At 47.7% G+C, this 18,365-nt stretch overlaps 1 protein-coding gene across 5 annotated transcripts in view; it reads right to left on the reverse strand.

Annotated features, from left to right (window-relative positions):
• Positions 1-18,365, reverse strand: part of LOC119389336 (RNA-binding protein Musashi homolog Rbp6) — a 705,926-nt gene that overhangs the window by 329,782 nt on the left and 357,779 nt on the right. The window lies entirely within an intron of this gene.

The raw sequence follows: 18,365 nt of genomic DNA on the forward strand, positions 1-18,365 counted from the left end.
AATCTTCGTACGCGCACGTATTGGTAGCGCCACCTCTCAATCCGGCACACGTTGGGATCTATGAGACATTTCATAAGTTAGATTAAAGGTCAGGGTCACAACTGACTGTCTTTTTTTTCTTTTCTTGAGCGAGGCCACGTGTAGGATCGTTAACACATCCTTGCTCCTTGTCAGCTGGTAGTTCAGTGTTCATCGCAGAAAGAGCGTTTTTATAGTCAACGCGGGCAGTTCGCTCTCTCTCGTCACACGGCTAGCGCTGAGGCGGTGGCGCCCTCTCTTGCGCTCAAGCAAATGGACAGGACACGACAGCAGAGACGATGCACGCCGACATGCCGAGACCCTAAGGTGGGTCGCCCCTGAAACTTGAGCGAACCATTAACAGCAGTTTCTGTAGTGAAGCACAAACCCATGCCTTGCTCTCTAAAAAACTTTAAAAACTTTAAGATGTCGATCATCTTAGAAGTTGCCATGCCCATTTCGGTAAAAATAATGTGATCATCAACGTACCTAAAAATTGCTTAAAGGGGTGGTGCCATCAAATTTCGAGGCTATAACAAGCCCGTTGTGGGTTTCCTCTGTATGCAAGGACACTCCACACGAAGGGTCGGACACAGCAAACGTTTAGAATATATTTTAATTCACTGCCAAAGTGTACCTAAATGCCCATTCTCCCGATCGAAACCAATCGCTAGCGCGCCAACACTGACGTAGATCTGTAGGATGGGCAACGAAAGTTGTAGTGACGTCACACAAAATCTGCTGTAGTAACGTGAGTGACCTCCGGACCTCCGCCACTTCCGCAACGTACGTACCGGCTGTAGTGAACTAGAATATATTCTAGTTCACTATAGTACCGGCAAAGCATCGGTTGCTACATCACTCGCCGAGTTTCGATCGCTTCCTGGCTAAGTGCGTCACAGCCTTGTGTGGTCATGTGACCACGCCTCCTACACTTCTACGTCACTGCACAACCTCGGCGCCCAGAAACCGAAACCGAAAGTTGTCCACATCAAAAGGCGATAATAAATTATTTAGCCAGAATACATGAATCTTGGTGCGTGCATCATGCTTCCTGGAGCTATAGGAAACGCTTACAGCAAAGAACGCGCAAGCCACAAATTTGGTGGCACCACCCCTTTAAGAGAGCGATTCGTTGGGCAAGTTGGTGATCCATAATGTTACTAACAGCGCAAAAAAAGGACGAGGGACCAGGAAGAAACACGGACAAGCGCTTGTCCGTGTTTCTTCCTGGTCCCTCGTCCTTTTTTATTGCGTTGTTAGTAAAACTAAAAATTGCTATCGCAATAAAATAGACCGTGCAAGACCGCACAGATTATGGTTAACGTTTCTGTCCACCTTCGCCAAAAAAATGTTAGACAAAACCGGAGCCATTCTTGATCCGGTGCAAATTCCTGATTTTTGAACATAAATCATCATCAGCCTGTCTACGCCCACTGAAGGGCAAAGGCCTCTCCCATGTTCCGCCAATCAACCCGGTCCTGTGCGTTCTGCTGCCACGTTATACCTACAAACTTCTTAATCTCATCTACCCACCTAATTTTCTGTCTCCCCCTCACGAGTTTGCCATCTCTTGAAATCCAGTCAGTTACCCTTAATGACCACCGGTTATCCTGCCGACGTGCTACGTGCCCGGCCCGTATCCATTTCTTCTTGATTTCAACTATGATATCGTTAACCCCCGTTTCTTCCCTGACCCACTCTGCTCTCTTCCTGTCTCTTAAGGTTACACCTATCATTTTCCTTTCCATCACTCGCTGCGTTATCCTCAATTTAAGTTGAACCCTCTTTGTAAGTCTCCAGGTTTCTGCTCCGTAGGTAAGTACCGGTAAGATGCAGCTGTTATATACCTTCCTCTTGAGGGATAGTGGTAGACTACCATTCAGGGTTTGATAATGCTTGCCGATTGAGCCCCATCCCATCCTTATTCTTCTAGTTATTTCACTCTCATGGTTCGGCTCCGCGGTTACTCCCTGTCCTAAGTAGACGTACACCTTTACAACTTCCAGTGTCTCGCCCCCTATCGCAAAACGCTGTTCTCTGCCAAGATTGTTCCACATTAGTTTAGTTTCATGCATGTTAATTTTCAGACCTACTCTTCTACTTTCCGCATCCAATTCAGCAATAATGAGCTGTAATTCGTCTCCCGCGTTACTCATCAATGCAATGTCATCAGCGAATCGCAGGTTACTGAGATACTCTCCATTAACTGTTATCCCTAATTCTTCCCAATCTAGGGTCCTGAAAACCTCCTGTAAACATGCGGTGAATAGCATAGGAGAGATCGTGTGTCCCTGCCGTACGCCCTTCTTTATTGGGATTTCGTCGCTTTCTTTACGGAGGACTATAGTGGCTGTGGATCCGCTGTAGATTTCTTATATTATGTTTGTATAGGCTTCGTCGATGCCCTGATTCCGCAGTGCCTGCATGACTGCTGATGTCTCCACCAAATCAAATGTCTTCTCGTAATCTATGGAGGCTATGTATAGGGGTTGGTTGTATTCCGCGCATTTCTCTATCACCTGATTCATAGTATGAATATGGTCTATTGTTGAGAAGCCTGTACGAAATCCTGCCTGGTCCTTTGGTTGATTGAGCTCAAATGTTTTATTAATTCTGTTAGCAATTACTTTTGTAACTAGCTTGTAGACAACGGACAGTAAGCTGACGGTCCTGTAATTTTTCAGGTCCTTGACGTCCCCTTTCTTATGGATCACGATGATGTTGGTATTCTTCCAAGATTCTGGTATCCTCCCCGTCGAGAGACACTTCGTATACAGGGTGGCCAGTTTTTCTAACATAATCTCTCGACCGTCTTTCAACAGGCCTCACGTTATCTGATCCTCACCAGCGGCTTTGCCTCTTTGCATTCCCTTTACAGCTTTCTTTACTTCTCCTGTCAATACTGGTGGGATGTCAGATTCCTCTGGGCTATTACTGCTTCTTACGTTATCATCCTGACTGTCTCGGCTGCTGTACAGATCTGTGTAGAACTCTTCCGCTACCTCAACTATTCTATCCCTATTGGTTGTGACCTTGCCTTCATTGTCCCTTAATGCATACATCTGATTTTTGCCTATGCACAGCTTTCTCTTCATAGCTTTGAGGCTTCTTCCGTTCTTTAGAGCATGCTCAATTCTCTCCACATTATGCTTTCTTATGTCGGCTACTTTACGCCTATTGATTAACTTCGAAAGCTCCGCCAGCTCTATTTTGTCTGTTGCATTTGAGGCTTTCATGGCTTGACGTTTCTTAATTGAGGCTTTTCGTCTCTTGGGATAGCTTACCAGTGTCCTGTCTAACGACTGTACCCCCGACTTCCACTGCACACTCCTTAATGATACTAGTCAAATTATTATTCATTGCATCAACGCTAAGGTCGGTTTCCTCGGTTAAAGCCGCGTAACTATTCTGAAGTGAAACACTGAATTCCTGTACTTTCCCTCTCAGAGCTAGTTCATTAATCGGCTTCTTGCGTATCAGTTTCTGCCGTTCCTTCCTCAAGTCTAGTTGAATGATAGATCTTACCATTCTATGGTCACTGCATCGGATCTTGTTAACTACTTCCACATCCTGTACAATGCCCGGGTGGACACACATTATGAAGTCTATTTCATTTTTAGTTTCACCATTAGGACTCCTCCGCGTCCACTTACGAGTAGCTCGTTTTCTGTAGAAGGTATTCAGGATCCGTAAATTGTTGCGTTCTGCGAACTCTACTTGTAACTCCCCTCTGGCGTTTCTAGAGCGGATGCCATATTCCCCAACTGCATGATCTCCAGCCTGCTTCTTGCCTACCTTTGCATTAAAGTCGCCCATCAGTACAGCATACTGTGTCTTTATCTTACTCATTGCTGATTCTACGTCTTCGTAGAAGCGTTCAACCAGTTGATCATCATGGCTGGATGTAGGCGCGTAGGCCTGTACCACCTTCATCTTGTACCTCTTATTAAACTTACTTACGAGACATATCACCCTCTCATTAATGCTATAGGATTCCTCTATATTGTCAGCTATATTTTTATGAATAAGGAACCCCACTCCTAGTTCTCTTCTGTCAGCTAAGCCACGATAACATAGGACGTGTCCGTTCTTCAGCACTGTATAAGCTTTCTGTGGCTTCCTAACCTCACTGAGCCCTATTATATCCCATTTAACACCTTCTAATTCCTCGAATAGTACAACTAGACTCGCCTCACTAGATAAAGTTCTAGCGTTATACGTTGCCAAGTTCAGATTCCAATGGCGGTCTGTCCGGACCCAGAGATTCTTAGCACCCTCTGCTGCGTCGCAGGTCTGACCGCCGCCTTGGTCAGTTGCTTCGCAGACGCTGGGGACTGAGGGCCGACTTCCAAACATCAATATGCGCTGCAAACCCGAAAAAGGTGGCTTTAAGATAAAAACTTAAAAGCCTTAGGAAGCTATCCACAGGGATACCACATCTGTTACGAAAAGGCAGTTCATCATTGCTCTCACAAATGCACTGCTCAACATTTTCGATCAGCTGAACATGGGGGATACTGTAAAATAACTCTTCAACGTAAGAGCTCCCTTCTAGCTTATGCACTTTCAGTTGGTTCACGATTTCCATGGAACTGGGCAGAACAATTAAAAGGATCGTCGAACTTCAATGTGTGTCCAGGTGAACTTGAAGATAACCTCAAAGGACATGCAACGATGTTCCACGCTCACAAATTAAATCCCTGAAGGGGATATCGGGCTCGGTGTCTCAGGCGCGTAGAAGACATCCAGTACTTGCACTTGTTCACTCTTTCGGAATCAAAGTTGAACCCTTTGAGAAGCTCCATGGCCTCCTTCTTGGCACGTGCCGGTTCTTCAAGATCTTGGATAAAGTTCTTCAACATGGTTGCACTTGCCCTATATTGGTCCTTTGGGACCAAGAAGCCTTTCTGGTCCGCCTCGACACAGTACAGACCATTTGATGCCAGGTAATTAAACACCAGTTTCAGGCTCACCTGCCTGCAGACGCCTTTCTCTTCCCTCGCCAACACTTCAGCACAGTCAGAAAGACACGCAGTCCGGGATTCTTCGGGGTGCGCCTGAGAAATTCTCCGGCAACGTGCAACTTTTTTTCATGTCGCGCAAAACAGGAGGAATACAACACATTGGGACGAATTGCAGAAAACTTCTATGCTCTCGAGGAACGGGTCCCGCGCCCAAATGAAGACACTTGCCTTCTTCTCTTTCTATCTTCTCGGCAGCTACCAACTTGCCAACTAGCAACTCGCCCAGTTTTATGCTTTGTTATGACGGTACCTGTTTTCCTATTTCGCTCGCACCACATCAACCGAATAATCGAGATTAAAGGGATACTGAACAAAAATTTGAAAAAGCTACGAAAACACTTACATTCGACTCGGACGACACGACTGTTCCTGTACGCAGCGTTTATTTCACGTAATTTCGAGCAGTTGGCCGTATTTTTAGTGGATTGTGAGAGCGCGGCGGCTGCATGCCACTGCGCTTGTCGGCGGACGTGACGTCGAGTGCTCCAGCAAGAGGGGGGCAACCGGCACGCTCTCTCCTGCCCTGCCACTTTCCTTTCTCCACCTCTCCTCTCAACAACCGAGGGTGGCTGGTGTGGCGCTGAGCATAGCTGAGCCTTGTCCTCTTTTCCCCACATAGGAAACAAAATAGCGCTTATTCCTCAAAAACCGCTACAACTACCGAGCGTGTCGCGAGAGCGCAAAGATGCAAGGTGCGAGTGACAGTGGTTCCACGAGCGGTCATTGCGACTCCGAGTTCGACGGGCCTCCAAAACGGATGCGCCAAATACAACCATATGCATGTGACCGTTCTGCTGTGTCAAGCGACAGCAAGGACGACGAGCCAGACGAGCCGCCGTAGCCCAACGTGGGTCGGCAGCCGGGACCAGCAATTTACACAGTAACTCATAATCACTATCCTCAAAGTGTTCAGAGCACAAAAAGTCACGCTTTGAAGGCACCCGCGTTGGCTGCGATGGGCGCGCAGCGCGATTCCATATCCTTCGAAGCTTCGGCTCTGTTGGAAATGTATGACAGGGCACACCCTAGCGCAGAACAGCGTTGAGGCATTCTGCGTTGTGTCAGGTGCTTCACCGTTCACATTACGTAGCAGCACACAACACAGACGGCAAATTCGTAGACGTGGGCGCAAGCTCCGCTTGAGAAAACAGTCTATTCTAGGGACCGTAATACGGCCGAGAGCGCGGCAATGGCGTCGTTGGCTGCCGGTTGAGAACACGCACGGAGAACACCTTCCCGACCGTGAAAACACGTTTTGGGAGAGACGCGCGGCAGCGGGTGGCGGCTTGCGATGTCGATTGGTAAGCGATTTTGCTGCGAGCACGGTTGGCGAGTCACTATCCGCGGAGTTTCGCGTCACTTCCTCTCTAGTTCGCGGCGCGGCCGCTAGACGCGCCAATTCGCGAAAAATGCATTAAATTCATTATTTTCTGCTAGTCTCTGGCTGAAATGAAGGTTGTTTCAACAAATTTCAGCACCCAATCTTTCAATTGAGTCATTTATCTCGACGGCGAAAATTTTGTTCAGTTTCAATTGATTAAATCATTATTCGGAAAACTGGAGCTTTTGCTTCCCCGCACTAGGCATTACTGCCTAAAAAGGTCAACTTCAGTTCTTGTCGAATGGGTCCTGCAGTGCTAAGGTTCACCTGCCGAGGGGAGGGGGTGGTGTAGAGGGGGCCGAGCCCATCAAGAAATGGAGGGGGGCCAGGCCCCCCTGCGCTCCTCCTTGACCTTAAGCTCTTGTCGCACCATGAAAGCACAGCACATTGAATTGAATTGAAAACAACACGACGCGGCCGCGCACCTTGCTCGTAGGAGGGAGCTGCCGGCCATCTCGCGGGCCCGCTAGACACTTCCGTTCCCGAGCGTCCTGAGCTCGGCATGTGGCAAGACCGCGACAGCCGAACATATCCGCAGCCGAGCCTTGGACCTTGGAGGAGTGGGAGACGCTTCTTCCCAGCCCCGCTCCCAAGGATCAGCAGAGCACATGCGCAGCTTTTTGTTGTACATGCAGGTCAGTTATACATAATCATGGTACCTTATGCGCATTTTAGATCCGATGGCCCTTTCATTGTTGTATCAGTGCTTCCATGCTAGAAAGCGCGACTCCAATCACTTTGTGCTTTATTATTAATCATGTGAGCTGAAGTAGAGAGCGAAAGGGAACCCGGTGATCAGTCAAGCAGATCAATAGCTGAAATTCTAAAGACGGTTAAAAACTTAAATGACCGATCCGATCGATTCGCTTTGAAAAAAGTACGTCAGCTATTACAAGCGACATATGAGAACCAAAAAAGGTCAGCGTACTTCGACAAACGACCCTGCAGCAATAAAAACTTGCCTTGAACCTGGTGGCAGACCACACGTCGCCTTCTATAAATATGCAGCAAGACATTACTGCACTACGTGAACTTGTAAAGCATTTTGAAAAACATATGCGTTCGTTTCGTGGCTCACGGGAGAACGCTGAGGACCGTTCGCGGAGAGATGATCTCCTTTCCTATGGCTGAACCGATAGCCCGTCCGAAACAACGTTACACTCTGAAGAAAATATTCTTGTTGTTATGAAGTATTCTTTCAATCTTTAGGTGGAGCAGATAGCACGCGCACATCAAATAGGTCGCTATGCTGCTGAAGAAATGATAGCGAAATCTGCGGAACACAAGATAAAAAGAAGCTTCTTTCAATGTGCCGTATGCTCAAAAAAAAAAAAAGATGGTTGATTCCTCCATCATAGGAATAGGAATAACACGAAAGTAAAGCGTGCCCTTACAGAAGTAACTGAATTTTTACTGTACATTGATATAAGAGCGTTTGCACAATGTATATTGATGTCTGGCAGCGATAGCACCATTTAGCATGGATGCACCCACTTTGATGATTGGTGGTACATCTCCATCCCGACGACTAACGTCCATGTTAAATGATTACACAAAACCTTGTGGTAGCTGTAGTAGTTAACGGTGAAAGCGTAATCAGAGAACGAGGTGTGATAGCCAGAAGAGCGTCGCATATTGGACGCAGAACCTGGTCGTCATCCCGCGGCATGGTAAAATGTTATTGAACACCACGGGAGGGCTAGAGGGAAACGCAAAGCGCGTCGAGCCGCCCCCCGGCCGCGATTTTTCGCGGGGCGAGCGCGTGAGCGGGGAACGCGGTGTAACAGCCAGGTGAGGCAGGCGCGCGTCGCAGAGCTATTTTAAAGACGATAGTCTTTCTTGGGGAACTTAAACGCAGAAATTTTGGTCTGTCTTTCTGTCTGTCTGTCTTTCTCTTTGTCGGCACGTCCCTCGATTCAGCCACTCGGCCAAAGTTGAACCACTTGCCCAAGGGCCAGCCGTCTTGAACTGGTACGGCTGTTCATACTTGTGAACGTTGTCGATCAAAAAGTAAATATCATGCATATCTGAGGTGCAATATCACTAGGTAAGTATTAGGTGGCGTGTTCCTTTAATAGAAAATGCATACATACGTAATTTTAAGGACCCTAGTTTCTTAAGCTGTGCTGAAAATGCATAAGAATGGAAGCTTGAGCGAGTTGGTATGCGTTCATCTTTGTTGAAACAGCGCTCACTAGACGACGACGAAGCAAAAGAAGGCACAGGACAGGCGCTGCCTGTCCTGTGCCTTCTTTTACTTCGTCGTCGTCTAGTGAGCGCTGTTTCAACAAAGCTGAAAATGCGACTGCGCTGAAATTTGCCTTCCTCCGTGCCCTTCGCACGAGCTCATTGTTGTGTTTCGGTTTCGGTTCTGTATTGCACTGTACGAATGCCATGGGTTGGTGTTGAAAAACTTTAGTTTTGAGAAGGCCAAGAAGGTGAAAAAAATATTTAAAAAATGAAAAAGCAGCGTTGTGGGCGGCCTTCAGGCTGCCGGTTGTGGGCGCCGCTCTGGCGTTCCTGTTTTACCCAGGCGACGTGTAAATAAAAGAGTGTGCGGAGAGTACTCGTTGAGTGCGGACGATTCTCTGCTTCAGCGCTTCGCGCCAAACCGCGTTTTCGGGCTGGCTGGCGTCCCCGCCGGTCGCGTTGGTCACCGCCGGTCTTCGCCTGCTGCTGCGCCGGGACTACCAGCACGCAACACAGCACTCATGTTTCCCGACGTATTGCCAGATGGCGTCCATATCTCACACAGCGCCTCTTCTATCGTCTTTACACGACATTTGCAGCGAAGCACGCAGATACGCGGCCAATTTTTTGGTTTGGATTAGCGTGATGCTATGAGCGAGGCCGACACTTTTACAATGCTTGGGCTAAGATCGCCACCTCGCGGTGTGTTAAGGCATTGACAAAATTGAACTTCTATTGATAAAGCACCGAATGGGACGGACGTGTAACGCGTAGCAGGTGTTAATCGCGGAGGCCACAGTAATGACGAAATACTTTACCTTACCGCTCCCAGAGGGCAACACCACCCCGCCGACCGGGAGAGTGGTAGATATAAAAGACGCGTTTGTACAGCCTCTAGAGTCTGTGACCGTGGCGCAGTGGATAGCGAGCCCGGCATCTGTGTTTGCGGAGCGAGCGGTCGTGGGTTCGATGCCGCTTGACGGAAATTTTTCCTTTGCCATCTGATGGTGTAAATTTTTTCGACTGCTTTCCGTGATGGAACTACGACACCGAAGTCTTGGTGGATCCCGGCATAACACACTTTCGTGTTAAAAAGGTTGTACTGCTATGAGCAAGGCGACATGTCAAGCTTGAAAAAGCTTTGGTTTCCTTTGCAACCGAAATGGACAGCTCTTACAGGCTTCGCTATAACACGCTCACCAAATTGATAGCAAGAATTATGAGTATAACGTAGCCACTAACGTAGTTTCATCTGCTGCCACAGCAAATGGCCCTGTCGATCTGTCTAGGATTAAAGCGTCCACTAGCGCCGCCATACCGAGAACCTTACGTTCGAATCGTAACCGACGTAACGATAAATGCGACAGGGGTGAAGCTGCTCAAGCTTTCGTAAGCAATTTGGTACCTTTTTATAGTAACATTAGAAGCCTGCTGAATAAGAGATTCACTATGTGCTGCAATAAATGACGCGGAGGCGGATGTCATTGGCTTTAAAAAACACCAGAAAACGTATCCGATGGTGAACTTTTCCCTTAGTGCAAGAAGCGTTATCGTGCGTTCCGTAAACCCGTCACGGTGGTCTAATGGTGCTCGACTGCTGACCAGAAGGTCGCGGGATCGAATCCCGGCCGAATTTTAGATGGAGGCGAAAATGCTTGGGGCCCGTGTACTTAGATTTAGATGCATGTTAGAGAACACTAGATGGTCGAAATTTCCGGAGCCCTCCACTACGGCGTCTCTCATAATCATATTGCGGGTTAGGGACGTAAAGCGCCAACAATTATCATTATCTTCTGAATCTTAGCATTTCTTATCACACTGTAATAACTCAGGCAATGACGCAGCCAACGCGTGTTGCCTCATCTAATGTGGTGGATGTGGTAGTGAAATCTTCGCCTGATATCCTCCAGACGTAAATACTAATGCCTGGCCATCATGCCATAACCGACCTCTCACTGCGATTGCCGCGTTTGCACAATTCTTCCAAGCTTATAAAGAATTACGAAAAAATTACAGCAAATCCACGGATGAATGATGATGAGCTTGGGCGAAGCTCCTGAAGCAATCACGGTTACACCGTGAAATGTTCAGTGGTTTCGCCCAGCAGTAATCAAAGCGATACGCCGCTTTGATTACTGCTGCGCTCGCTTGGCGGCAGCCTCTCGAGCTCGCACCTCGGGATCCTGCCGACGAGCACGAGACGCAATGGCCTTCCGCACCCGGCGCTCCTCGTCGTCCATGGTCCGCCAAGCAGCACGATCCGTCAAGCGCACTCCTCCACGTACGGCCACGATCAAGGAGAATGAGAGATAACGGGCGCAGCAGCCAATCTGAGAGCAGCGCCACCTATATCGCCATCTAGCGTCCATTCACCCAACCGCCATATTGCACACATCTCTACGGGACAGCGCCACATATATATCGTCACCCAACTGCATTTTACATGCATCTCTATGGGACAGCGCCATCTATTGAATGATACGGGAGACGCGACGCTGGGGGAACGCCGGATGGAGCGACGACCGACCAGGTGATGCTATCCGCCTCGTGCGCTGCTGCTTTGAGTTGTACTGGTGGCGCCACCAGCGGCGAACGGTGGCGAAAGGTGGACACGCGCGGCTCATAGAAGCCGTGAGCAAAGCGCCCATTATTCGCCGTTTTTCTATTCATTTTTCATTCTGGTTTGATATTTGTACTGCCGACGCTGCTCCACTAGACAACCATGCCGTTTGTTACGTCGATTGTTCTATATTATTTGTTTTAAAATGACAGGCCCATTTTTTTTATGCGTGCGCGCGATGCACTGCGTACGTTTCTTACTTGCATGTGTCCAAGTTGTTTGCGTGATCTGTTAACACAGATGAAATAAAAACTGTTGCAGCACAAAACAGCATTCTTGTTTTATTGAACACCCCAAGCAGTACAACAATGACTATTACGGCTGTATGCCTGCTTTAGAAACGCACAAAAGACACGCGTTTTTATCTTCGCCCAACACTAGCAGCACTCAACTAGGCCAAGAAAACCAAAATCTAACTTGCTGAACGCTTTAACAGCCGTCACACAGCTGCAAAGTACTTTAGCAAATGACCAACAAACATTCACACAGCGTTTTTTTTTTTGTTCACAGACCGTGTTAACATATGAGAAAGTTCTAACTGCATTGCAATCACATATTTCGGAATATATCTAATCACTTTCACCACTGAAGCCACAATCCTCTAACACATGCGCTTGAAATTGAGCATGGAATTACTCAGACTTATATAGGAAATGCGCACGCGTGGCATTACTCAGATTTATATAGGAAATGCGCACGCGTGTAATGTATCTCGTATGCTAGATTCTCCTTTGGTACGTGCAGTTCAACATAAAATGCGATTCTATAAGTAATGTTCGTGGAGTAGCGAGCATATAGAAGGGCAACTACTTACAGCTTCACTTACCTTTGCAAGAACGGTATTCCAATTGCAATTCAATATTAACCGACGCAACAACAACAACACACTTGTTGCACACAGGCGTACCAGGTTGACGCGCGAGGCCAAGCGCGGTATTTTAAGTGTAGCACAATCGTGCGCGCACAGTACGCTAGAATATTCTGGCACAATGTCGTCAAGCTTGCATTCACTTCAGCGGTTCCCACGATGTAGCAACAGTTGACGTCCTCGCGTCATCAAACTGCTGCGACGCCGAGAACTACACGCACAGCTGACTTGGAAAAACCAAGGAGGATACATTCTATGTATCCTCCTTGGGAAAAACGCGGTCTTGCAGGAGGCCATCTTGTCCAGCAACCAACGGACAAAAGTCCACAACTGAGGCGTCTGAAACATTGTCGTTGATGAGATGGCAGCTAACCGAAATCAGGGTTGATCGTCCGACGTGTGGCCACCGCCTTACACAATATTAACGTGCAACGTTCAAGGAAGACGCGACGAAAGCGACGAGCCCAGCCTGTCTTGTCGGGTGCGCTACTGCACAGTGCACAGCGCGCGCTCTCACGGCCACCGAAAGAAATAAAAGAAAGTGGAGAGGGGAATCACCTTGGAGCATGGCATATCGTGGAAGCAAGAGGAGGTGCTGCGTCGTCAGTGTGGCGTATTGTGGAGAGATGGCGCTAGTTTGTTTTAGCGCAACGGAATCGCAAACTTCATTCAAAATGCATGGGATCCTATGGGAGGTTGGGAGAGGGTGCAACCGCCTGAGCCGAGCGGTGTCGCCACCATACCGATGCACGAGGAGGTAAAAGGTAACTATACTCGGGGACAACTTTCTGTGGCAATGAAGGGAAAGCTACGGGAGCGGAGCGTCTGCACATGTACTGCTACACGAAGTAGTCCGGTTTGGCGCGCGTCTCGTAACGCCGCGGAAAGTGATGGTTAGCGTTGCATTTCGACGCAAACGCTGCTTAGCGTCTAAAGTGCGGGTAAAAAGCGCGACTTTTTCAAGCATGCAAAAACCCAAAGTGACAACGTATAAAGTAAAAGAACTACAAATATCTCGTTTGTGTGCGCTGCGTTCCGTCTCAAAAAGCTACATGTAGAAAATGAAGGAGTATCTTATATATCTCACGCAGAAAATACGGACGGAATTGTGGGACTACATTCATTAGCGGTAGGATACGTGCATTGTGGCTCTGTAGCCTTCCCTTCATTGCCACAGAAAGTTCTCCCCGAGTATACGTATCTATGAATATTGATTTCTTGTTAGTATACTTAGATCTGACGGCCCAAAAAACTTGGGACCTATTTAAAGCAAACTTTGTCAACTTTCTTATGAGTGCATTCGTACAATCCTTATACGCAGTAAGGAGAGCGTTCCGTGGTTGAACAGATACCTGGTATTTCTTGCTAATAAAAAGCAAAAACAAAAAAGCCCTCTTATTTAAATCTGCTCGTGCGACTAATTGAGCCATATTTTGGTCGGTCCTGCAAATAAATATGCAGAAGCACTAAGATCAGCAAAACTGACTTTCGCTGATACAAAATTACCACCGCTACTAAAGTTAACCCGAAACAATTTTGGAATAGCACGCGCACGAAAAATGATCATAACTTACTACCCTTACTCACGATGCAAGGCCATTCAGTTCGTAACTACCGATGCGCATCTCTCGTGAGTTAGACCTTTGTGAATGCCTTCTCGAAGCCATCGGTTTATGGTACCATGTTGCACTTCTCATCATTTAGTTCGCTACCGATGGAGACTGTTATAATAGGTTCGCAGGGAACTGAATCAATTATCCAGAACCTAAAACTTTCATTTTCACGCGGGCTCGATAACGTAACCAGTAAATTTCTAAAAAAGCAAAACAAAAACACCGGGGAACACTATTCTATCGTTCTTGAGTGCATTTTTTCACAGCCTCTTTATCAATGTATCCTTCGAAAGGGTAAAAATATTGGCCGCCATCCCGCCATGCGAACGCGAATATCCAGCGCTGCTGTATCAAACATCACACATGCTGATTGGGGGGTGAGGGGATACGTTTTATTATTACTTTAGAGTAATGGTAGTGATAACCGCTTTGTTGTCGCTGTGGTAGACGGTGATTGGTTCAGGGACCATTTTGAGCAAGACGAATTTGTTCCTTTCGTCAAGCATTGTATTTACGCTGTTCTTCTGGTGTCTCTAATTTCCGTGGTCTAACCGTGGCGATCTTAGAATGAACTGAATGAGTTGCTAGACGGGTCTTCATTTTTTATATGTAAACGGGAAACACACGCGGGGAGAAGGAAGGGTCGTTTGACGTCAATCGAAGCCCTTGTGTAAAGTACAAAGCAGCTGCAACCAAATCTTTACCGGGAACACGTGGAAGAGTGTTCCCGTTGGTCATAGGCGCCTTATCATCCAGCATGCGCTTTCGATGCTTGTTCTGCGGTTTTCTTTATTGAAACGAATACTGAGCTCTATGGTGTATGCCTGACGACAAAGAAGAATATGCCGTTTGCCTTCAAATGTTAAAGGGCCCCTAAAGCACCGAGAGGTCGAGATTTAGTTGTGGCGTTGCAGTTGTGCATAGCGGAGTTGCACCAGTGCAGCGGTGGAACGTGGCCCTGGGAGAAAGCAAGAGTGGCTCTTGTAGCAGGCTTGGAGCAGCCGGTTCAGAGCAGATTCACAGCAATTGTGAAGCAGCATTTGTCCAGTGCTGCATTTGGCAAACACAAAGCTAAATTGCGCAATAGCCTTTTTCAGCTATGCACATACTCTCGTGTTGTCGTTTTCGTTCTTAGGACTGTGCAGCGCTCACAAAAAGGGACAAGGGACAGAAGAAGTGCACACGACAAGCGCTGACTCTCAAATGAACTTTTATTCCGAAAAACACAAAAAGTAAACGAGAAGAAATCACCGAGTCACGTGACTTGTACTCCAGACGAAAAACGAAAAGAGCAGCCCTTGTCCCTTTTTATGAGCGCTGCACAGTCCTAAGTATGAATCAGTACCAACTCGCTCAATTTTCTATTCTAAGTCTATTTTTATAGTTCGTCTCCCAATGACCGCAGTCGTGCTAGGTAGTACAAAGTCTGGGGAAACATGCTCGTATCCTAGAAGCTTTCTTTTAGGTTAAACTTCTCCAGAACAGCAAAATAATTTTGGCGTCTCGTTATTTTAGTGCTATGCAATATTGGACAAAAAAGACCACTCATATAAATACTTTAATTTTCCATACAAGCCATTATGGTGGAATGAGCTGAGAAACACACGCAGAAAAACAAAAGACAGAGCTTCGTCCCAACACTTGCGAAACCTCCGTACTTTTTTTTTCTTTTCTTCTTCAGTTGAGCAAACCTACAGAGCCTTGATGAAACCGAAACTATAACCGTTTCAATGAAACCAAAAACACAATGTTTCATCCACGTTTTCGAGTACGGCGCTTCATGGCTGTCGCACCTTCAGGTGCTGCGGCTCAGTACCGCGCTGATAAATGAGTTTGGCGCCACAGGGGTGGTTCGGCGCAGGTAAGCAAAAGTGGCGCACAATGGCGGGAATGGCGCTGCTGTTCCCTGCCAGCGCCACTCCCCACTTGCCTCGCCACACTACTAAGAGCGGCTCCACGGTTCAAAGGCACCTAATGCGGTCCCGACAAAATTCCACTCTTGTGGACAGGAGACTTTGTCATCACTGTACCTAGCGGTGACACTGCCCGGAATATCATCAAGCGAAATCATACGGCTTCTTACAGCAAGGGCTAGGGGAGTGTCGTGCAGTTTTACCAGGTATCATCCGTATGACATGCATGGTCTTTTCGGCATGTCGCTGGAATTTGTGAGGGATACAAGTTCGACACGAGCTGGCTCTTATCAAAGAAGCAATGCAGTTCCAAAGTGCTATTCCAATAAATTCAAGATCGTCAACATCGAAGCAGTAATTTGGCCACAGTTGCTCGAAATGTTTTCCCATCGACAGGACAGAAACAGCGCCGTGTTTCGCATCTGCGAGGAGCGCTTCCATGTGGCAGGGGGCTTCGTGCCGATCGATACTGCAAAACGAAAGCAATGTGCTCCACCATGGAAATAAGTAATGCACGACGTAAACTCCCCTAAGCGACGCATCAGCTTCTAGAAACTGAGAATTTGAAAAATCGGCTGTGTTCAGCATGACACGTTTTGCGAAAACTTGCGCGACCAATGCGCAGACTAAAGCGTAGACTTCGCTGCAGTATGCAAAGGAAAGGAACTACAATAGACGAACGCGGAAACATACAGGACCCGCGCTGAAGTGTTTTACATAGAACGCATGTCGCTCTGTCTTACTGCTGCGTTACTGCTACTCAGGACACACAGAAGAAAAAACAACAATAACTGAGCATTTTCGCGAACGCTCAGTTCTCAAGGGTGATTTGCACGAATACTTGAAGCGGTCGAGCGCCTTAGGGAAAGTGTCGTCCTCATCTTAATGTTGCTTCTGCATAAGGAGTAACACGTAGCAACCGAGGAACGTTTCGGCAAAATAATAATGCGCCCAACCAGGCAAAGGCTCGGGACACCTGCACCGCGTGGCTCCCTTGCTGTGCTGAGAAGACATATTCTCGGACAAAGCAAAATATCGCGTAGCACGGCGGCCTCATTCCTTCTCTGCATCGACACAAAATAAAACTTGATGGGAACGGGCCAGGTATGTCATACCGTGAAGAAACGTCTGTCAAAGTGATTTCACGCAGTTGAAACTGCTTCAGGTAGGCTTTTCAATTCGGCTACTGTGCCCTATACAGCATCAAATAAGCTACGCCTACGCCACTGAGCGACAGAGAAGGCTGGGCGAGAGCAGTACGACATGGCCGCTGACTCTCTTAATGGTGATGCCCTAATTGGCAAAACTCACATGGGACAAGTGCGCAGTTCATCGCACATTTCGGACCGCGGGGTGGCCCTTTAATCCCGACTAGAATTTTCTGTCAAATGGCATCATACCGCTTCGCAACTGTTTTCAGCCGTCTGACACCGGAGACCAAAATATCAACGAGGTGTCGTAAAAACGCTGGTGTGTTATTTCGTTTAGTTCAAACGCATTGAGCTGAAACGTCTATGACTTTGGGACAATCAAGCCGGTGTCGCTTCAGAAAGAAATACGCAACTGCAGTTGACTCAGCAGGAAGCGGCAATCTGTAGCAAATACTCATACATCCGTGTCGAATTCGATTATTATCAGCAGGCATAAAATCCTAGCACATAGGTGTCTAGATTTAGCAATCAAACGAAACTGTTCGCCTCAAAACGGGACGCTCTCCTCGGAGCTCTTGCAACGCGCGCCCAATTACCCTAACAACGACATCAAAGCGGACTCGTGGAACAAAGGATGGACGTTGAGACTTTTGCAGCTAGCCAATCATTTGTGCACAATTTGAATGGAAGTTCTTGAAGCAAGGCTCGCGATGTAATTCTAACGTATGCGCAGCGCGACGGTGCAATCAGCGCGCCGCAAGAGTTCAGTGCAGGGTCCCTGCCGCATGTTAAAGCCTCTCAGGTGGAAAACATTGCAAACGTGGTCTATACTTGATGTGTTTACCTCGCTTTTCTGCATTTTGGGCTGCACGCAGGCTTTAAAAAGTACGATTGCCAAAACACCAAGTTCGTGGCGGTGCCATGTACAAATGAGTGCTAACACGTGGCGCCGCCTAAGTCGAATGGAGACATTATTTGCCTTCGTTTCAAAGGAAAATGGCTGCTAAACTAAGCAGCTTGACGGGGCATTGCGCACGGTTCAGGACCGAGTGTTCCGTATCTCTCGATGTCCCAATACTCAGCAACGCTGTTGATTTTTCCCAACAAATAAGCAAAGCCAGTGAAGTGCGTGCTTGATGCAACACAGCCCGCAGAAGGACAAGAGTTGGAAATTACGAAGCAGCCTTTAAAATGTGCACAGTGGTCGGCGGTTGAAATGCGGAGCGCGTGGCTGTTGGTTGTGAGGGTGAGGGCGAGAGCATTCGTGACACACGGTGACTGCATCCGGTAGACAGCCGTTCATTCTGTTATTCTTGATGGCACCGGCGGGACGCTCCTTGCCATGGCTTCAAAACACTGCGCTCACGTGCCGCGCCTCGCGAAGCGGCTGGAGGCGGATTGCAGCGCTTCGCCGGCACCACCGAGAACCACGCGCTGAAGGACTGCTCATCGGATACAGCGTGCCGAACCTTGAAAACCAAGAACCACGCGCTCCGAGTATCGCCGATTATATACAACTCCCCGACAAAAGGAAGCTCACCGAAGATACGGCTCCCACATAATGGCAGGCTGCCGGAACAGTGC

The sequence above is a fragment of the Rhipicephalus sanguineus genome, chromosome 4, assembly GCF_013339695.2.
Source record: "Rhipicephalus sanguineus isolate Rsan-2018 chromosome 4, BIME_Rsan_1.4, whole genome shotgun sequence".
Classification (NCBI taxonomy): domain Eukaryota; kingdom Metazoa; phylum Arthropoda; class Arachnida; order Ixodida; family Ixodidae; genus Rhipicephalus; species Rhipicephalus sanguineus.